Here is a 7858-nt window from a genome sequence, read left to right as displayed (position 1 = left end):
TCATTACCTTTGAGGATCAGTCGTGGTCTTCTAGACTCTACCAAGAGTCTGGACGAATTTGTTGTTTCATCCAAATGTGTAAAAGATCATAGTCGCACTTAAAAGCCGAGTACTCTACCATTGAGTTAGCAACCCAGATAAAAAAAGGATCTTAGATACGATCGAAATCCAAAAATCAATGGAATTACACCGCGCGCTTCTGTCAAAACATTGAACTAGCAAGACATCAAAAGATTTTTTTTATCGACCATGAAAAACACTCAAATGCCAAAACGAACAGGTCCGGTGAAATTCCACTAAAGTAAAGTTAAAAAAAGAGCGACCCTAATCACGATGGCCAAATTCTCCTTATTTTTAGCGATTTTTATTAACAAAAAATATATATTATAAAAAATATATATTATATTGTATGAGAATACATGCAAGAGGAACACCCTTATCATTTGAGCGAAGTGTAGGCGGAAAAATTGAATATGGAGTGAGGATAAAGAGACCCATCTATCTACAAATTCTATTTGTTCAATAGACCTTTGTCAATGGAAATACAATGGTAAGAAAACAAATTAGATAGAAAAAGTAAATAAAATAGGGGCTTATGTTGGATTGGCACGATATAATATAAATCCAAATAGGATTAAAAAAGAGGTAAATTGTGTCTAAATAATTAGACAACTAGGAATACTAATAATCTTCTCCTATCCTATTTTTTGATTCATTTAGTTCTTCAATTAACTCAAAGTTCTTTCTTTTTCTTTAAAGAATTCTGCCTTCCTTAAAATATCATAAACAGTTCTTGTTGGTTGAGCACCCTTTTCAAGGAAATAGAGAATAGCTGGAACATTTAAACAAGTTTGATTCTTTATCGGATCATAAAAACCTACTTTTTGAAGATCTCTTCCTTCTCTTCGAGATCGAACATCAATTGCAACGATTCGATAGACAGCTTATTGGGATAGATGTAGATAAACAACGCCCCCCCCTAGAAACGTATATGAGGTTTTCTCCTCATACGGCTCGAGAAAATGATTCGAATTTCTGTCGATAATAATAGAAATTAGACTATGACGTGCATTAATTTCCTTACAGAAAAAACAAATTTCATTTATACTCATGACTCAAGTGGGCTAATTTTGCCTGACAAACTTCGAAGGCAAAATCCTTCCAAAATTTTTGAGTCGTCTTTAAACTCTTTTCTTTGTCTCATTTCGAACGAATTGACTTTTATTCCTTATTCTAATCCAACTCTGTTGTTGAGACAATTGAAAATTGTGTTTACTTGTTCTGGAATCCTTTATCTTTGATTTGTGAAATCCTTGGGTTTAGACATTACTTCGGGAATTCCTATTTTTTTCTTTCAAAAGAGTAGCAACATACCCTTTTTTCTTATTTCCTTCGATAAAGCATTTATCTCTTCTATAGAAATCTAATAAGAGGGATTGATTCTGATATACTTTTATTGGACTTTCTTCTTATTTTAACCTTTCGATTTATTTCTATATTAAGGATAGACTGACAAAGTTGGCCTAATTTATTAGTTTTCACTAACCCTAGATTCTTTCCCTTGATAAAAAAAATTCTGTCCTCTCGAGCTCCATCGTGTACTATGTTACTTAAACCCAGCGCAAATTTGGTTCGGAACGAATAGAACAGGCTATGTCGAGCCAAGAGCATTTTCATTACTATGGAAAATGATGGATAGCAAAATCCACAATCGATCATGTCCTTCAAGTCGCACGTTGCTTTCTACCACATCGTTTTAAACGAAGTTTTACCATAACAAACATTCCTCTTTTCATTGCAAAGTGGTATAGAGAATTGATCCAATATGGATGGAATCATGAATAGTCATTGGTTTAGTTTTTTTATACTAATTAAAACTTGCTATCTATGGAGCAATATGGATAAAAGAAAGTAAGTATTTATCCGGGAAGCCTCCGCCAAGATCCAATTTATTTAAACCCATATTAAAATTCTATCATATGAATGAAACATAGTTTGAAAAAGACGACTAAACAAGTTTGCTTAAAACTTATTTATTCTTAAATTTCCACCCTCAACGGATGGCTCGAGATGATCAATCTTGAAGTGAGAAAAGAAGGATTGACTCTTCCTCAATAAATAAACTATCAACCTCCAAAAAAGTTTAATTAATTTAATTACTAGAATTAGAATTCTAGTAGTAATATATTTTTTCAGTACCAAAAACAATTAACTATAATAACTAAATAAACTATTCCAATGAAAAGATTGAAAGTTTTTGGTAGTTATAGAATTCTCGTACTTCTTCAACTCGAATACCAAAAGGAAGAAAAAAATATGACTAAGTGATTTTATAGTAGAGGCATATCCTGAATGTGCTTGATAGATCCCATTTTTTCATGAAAATAAAGATAGTCAATTTGACTGGACTTAAGACTTTATTATGTTTTCTGAGAAAGAATAAGATATCATTATTCTCTTTAATAAACTTTTGTCTCGTACGGAATACTATATGATTTCACCGTTTGTTTCATCAGAAACAATCTGGGACGGAAGGATTCGAACCTCCGAGTAACGGGACCAAAACCCGCTGCCTTACCACTTGGCCACGCCCCATTTCGGGTTTTATGCGACACTAATAAACACTAGTATGTTTATTTGTTATTCGTCAATACCATTTCAATTACATAAAAAAGGAGGGATATTCTCTTGCTAGTATTCTACACATGCGGATAATATAGAATCAAAAAAATGCATTGATCATTACATGGAATTCTATTAAGATATTATATGAAAGTCGAATTTATTCCACTCTCATTTGAGAGTGCGAATACAAGGAGGTATTTTGTGTTTGGGAAAGTCCGAAGAAAAAAGATTTTGAATCTGCCTTTTCCTTCTTTCCCTTAAAAAAATAACTCAAGAAAAATCCAATTATTTACTCTACAAGAATGAAATGCTTGTTATGCCTAATATACTTAGTTTAACCTGTATCTGTTTTAATTCTGTTCTTTATCCTACTAGTTTTTTCTTTGCCAAATTACCCGAAGCTTATGCTATTTTCAATCCAATCGTGGATATTATGCCTGTTATACCTCTATTCTTTTTTCTATTAGCCTTTGTTTGGCAAGCTGCTGTAAGTTTTCGATGAAATCTTTAGTACTCTGTATGCCAAATTGAATGATGTGTTCATTCCAAAAAAATTTTAAAATGGGTAAAAGCCGAGAAGTTTTATATTTTTATATTATGAACCTTCGATTCTAAAATTTAAATTCTTCTACATTGAATGGGTAGCTACAGCAATAAATTTGGATCAGCCTTTCTACTCCCCTGCACCTAGGTTGAGCAGGTACCTAAAGGTACCTACACAATACCTAACCACCTAACCCTATTTTTGCTATTGATAAGAGTGCTTATTATAAAAGAATTCTTGCAATTTTTTTCAAGAATTCTTTTTTGCATTTTTAGGTATAAAAAAAAACCATCCTAGTGGATCCGTGTGGTAAGGAAAAACTGGTAATCTATTCCTTAAAAAAAAATCTTGGAGATTATGTAATGCTTACTCTCAAACTTTTTGTTTATACAGTAGTGATATTCTTTGTTTCACTCTTTATCTTTGGATTCTTATCTAATGACCCAGGACGGAATCCTGGACGCGAGGAGTAAAAATTCAGTTTTTTTTTTTCTTATTGGATTTGTTTCGTACATTTATCTATGAGAAAATCCGGGGGTCAGAATTCTTTCCAATTCGAAAGTCCCAAATGATCCAAGGGAGCGGAAAGAGAGGGATTCGAACCCTCGGTACAAAAAAATTGTACAACGGATTAGCAATCCGCCGCTTTAGTCCACTCAGCCATCTCTCCACGTTCCAAAGCGAAAGGTTTCCGTGATATGATATAGGCAAGAAATAAGAAATAACGGTTGCAAAAAACCCCTTTTTTTTCTTTCAAAAGTCTATAAAAATTATATTGCCAATTCCATTTTAATTATATTCTTTTTTCTTAATGTTAATAAAAAAAGAAGAAAATTCTTGTTTTTTCTTTCTAAAAATCGATATTGGCCGAGAGACAATCAAATAGATTTTCTCTTTAGCGGGCATTTCCATATAGGACTTGTTATAATTATAATAAAACAAGCAGGTTATATAAAAAAAACGCTTTTTTTGTCGATTATTTATCAAGAAAGCAAAAAGGGTTCTTATCAAATCCACCATAAAATTGGAAAGAAGCATAAAGTAAGTAGACCTGACTCCTTTAATGATGCCTCTATCCGCTATTCTGATATATAAATTCGATGTAGATGAAATTGTATAAGCGAATTTTTTTTATTTCCTTAGACTTAGACCGCGCAAGACAAGAATTTTTCGCTATTTACGATTTCATATTCTTGTTACTAGATGTTCTATAGGAATAAGAAGAAATCGCAACTCCTTTGCGCTACACATAAAATTGGATTTCGAAGGTCCATTTTTTTTTTTCAGAATCCTCTATTATTTTAGTTCTTCCACCCATGCAATAGAGAGGGAATGGGAAAAGAAGGGTTACTTTTATTTGCATTTTTCCCTTAAAAGATAGACTTTGAAATAGGAGTCTTGGAATAATGCTGAATTCAAAGGTTTATTTCTTTCTATAGTATAAGAAAAACAATTTATTTCTATTTCTATAGTATAAGAAAAACAAATAAATAGTATAAGAAAAACAAATCGAATCAAATTCATGGATTTACCACGACCTCGGTTGTGACTGTGACTCCATAGATAAAAATGGGAAATTTCTCTCTTCGAGACCATTGAAAAAGGGCATTGAACGAGAAAGAAATCGTCCACAGATAATAAAACTATCATATGCCTTGGAAAGTGATATGAGGTGCTCGGAAATGGTTGAAGTAATTGAATAGGAGGATCACTATGACTATAGCCCTTGGTAGAATTCCTAAAGAAGAAAATGATCTATTTGATACTATGGATGACTGGTTACGAAGGGACCGTTTCGTTTTTGTAGGATGGTCTGGCCTATTGCTCTTTCCTTGTGCTTATTTCGCTTTAGGGGGTTGGTTTACAGGGACAACTTTTGTAACTTCTTGGTATACCCATGGATTGGCTAGTTCCTATTTGGAAGGTTGTAATTTCTTAACCGCAGCAGTTTCTACCCCTGCCAATAGTTTAGCACACTCTTTGTTGCTACTATGGGGGCCCGAAGCACAAGGAGATTTTACTCGTTGGTGTCAATTAGGCGGTCTATGGACTTTTGTAGCTCTCCACGGGGCTTTTGCACTAATAGGTTTCATGTTACGCCAATTTGAACTTGCTCGGTCTGTTCAATTGCGGCCTTATAATGCAATCTCATTCTCTGGTCCAATTGCTGTTTTTGTTTCTGTATTCCTTATTTATCCACTGGGGCAATCTGGTTGGTTCTTTGCGCCGAGTTTTGGCGTAGCAGCGATATTTCGATTCATCCTTTTCTTCCAAGGATTTCATAATTGGACGTTGAACCCATTTCATATGATGGGAGTTGCCGGAGTATTAGGTGCGGCTCTGCTATGCGCTATTCATGGAGCGACCGTAGAAAACACTCTATTTGAGGACGGTGATGGTGCAAATACCTTCCGTGCTTTTAACCCAACTCAAGCTGAAGAAACTTATTCAATGGTCACTGCTAACCGCTTTTGGTCCCAAATCTTTGGTGTTGCTTTTTCCAATAAACGTTGGTTACATTTCTTTATGCTATTTGTACCCGTCACCGGTTTATGGATGAGTGCTATTGGCGTAGTTGGCTTGGCTCTGAACTTACGTGCCTATGACTTTGTTTCCCAGGAAATCCGTGCAGCGGAAGATCCTGAATTTGAGACTTTCTACACCAAAAATATTCTTTTAAACGAGGGTATTCGTGCGTGGATGGCAGCTCAGGATCAGCCTCATGAAAATCTTATATTCCCTGAGGAGGTTCTACCACGTGGAAACGCTCTTTAATGGAACTTTCGTTTTAGCTGGTCGTGACCAAGAAACCACCGGCTTTGCTTGGTGGGCTGGGAATGCCAGACTTATCAATTTGTCCGGTAAACTGCTTGGAGCTCATGTAGCTCATGCCGGATTAATCGTATTCTGGGCCGGAGCAATGAACCTATTTGAAGTGGCCCATTTCGTACCAGAAAAGCCCATGTATGAACAAGGGTTGATTTTACTTCCACACTTAGCTACTCTAGGTTGGGGAGTAGGGCCAGGGGGGGAAGTTCTAGATACTTTTCCGTACTTTGTATCTGGCGTACTTCACCTAATTTCCTCCGCAGTCTTAGGCTTCGGTGGCATTTATCACGCGCTTCTGGGACCCGAGACTCTTGAGGAATCTTTTCCATTCTTTGGTTATGTCTGGAAAGATAGAAATAAAATGACTACAATTTTGGGTATTCACTTAATTTTGTTAGGTCTAGGTGCTTTTCTTCTAGTACTCAAGGCTCTTTATTTTGGCGGTGTATATGATACCTGGGCCCCTGGGGGGGGAGATGTAAGAAAAATTACCAATTTGACCCTTAGTCCCAGTGTTATATTTGGTTATTTACTAAAATCTCCTTTTGGTGGAGAAGGGTGGATTGTTAGTGTAGATGATTTAGAAGATATAATTGGTGGGCATGTATGGTTGGGTTTTATTTGTGTATTTGGCGGAATTTGGCATATTTTAACCAAACCCTTCGCATGGGCTCGCCGTGCATTTGTATGGTCTGGAGAAGCTTACTTGTCTTATAGTTTAGCTGCTTTATCTGTCTTTGGTTTTATCGCTTGTTGTTTTGTATGGTTCAATAATACAGCTTATCCGAGTGAGTTTTATGGACCCACCGGGCCAGAAGCTTCTCAAGCTCAAGCATTTACTTTTCTAGTTAGAGACCAGCGTCTTGGAGCTAATGTGGGATCCGCTCAAGGACCCACAGGTTTAGGTAAATATCTAATGCGTTCCCCAACTGGGGAGGTTATCTTTGGAGGGGAAACTATGCGTTTTTGGGACCTTCGTGCTCCATGGTTAGAACCTCTAAGGGGCCCCAACGGTTTGGACTTGAGTAGGTTGAAAAAAGACATACAACCTTGGCAAGAACGACGCTCAGCAGAATATATGACCCACGCTCCTTTAGGCTCTTTAAATTCCGTGGGTGGCGTAGCTACCGAGATCAATGCAGTTAATTATGTCTCTCCTAGAAGTTGGTTATCAACTTCTCATTTTGTTCTAGGATTCTTCTTTTTTGTGGGCCATTTATGGCATGCAGGAAGAGCCCGAGCTGCTGCAGCAGGTTTTGAAAAGGGAATCGATCGTGATTTGGAACCTGTTCTTTACATGAACCCTCTTAACTAAGATTTTCTTATTTATACCTGTTCTACTTTTTTTCTGTTCTGGCTCGGTTATTCCATCTAGCCGAGCCATTCATTCCTTTTTATGAAAGAAAGATAAGGGACAGAAAAAAAAAATAAATAAAAATGAAAGAAACAAACGTATTCAATAAGCAAAAGGAGAGAGAGGGATTCGAACCCTCGATAGTTCCTAGAACTATACCGGTTTTCAAGACCGGAGCTATCAACCACTCAGCCATCTCTCCACAGCCTAATCCTTATTTTACTCCTACAAATAGAACATAGCCATATAAAAAATAAAAAGATTTATTAGCCTCTAGAAAGATATCAGATACAAGTTCCTTTTCGATATATCTCTGTATACTGTATACACGGATACAGGATCCGCTATACCCGCTTGTGAAATAAAGAGTAAATAATCTCTTCTCACCCCCATATCCAAATAAAAAAGCGGTTTAAGTAATAAATTTGAATTAAAGAGAAGAATCAATGGATTCATGATTAAACCCCTCCTACTTCTTGTATTTTTTTACAATTTTGGTTTAAGTG

The sequence above is a fragment of the Triticum urartu genome, unplaced genomic scaffold (genome assembly GCF_056163025.1).
Source record: "Triticum urartu cultivar PI428250 unplaced genomic scaffold, HENAU_Tu73 scaffold67, whole genome shotgun sequence".
Lineage (NCBI taxonomy): Eukaryota > Viridiplantae > Streptophyta > Magnoliopsida > Poales > Poaceae > Triticum > Triticum urartu.
This window is presented reverse-complemented; position numbering follows the sequence as displayed.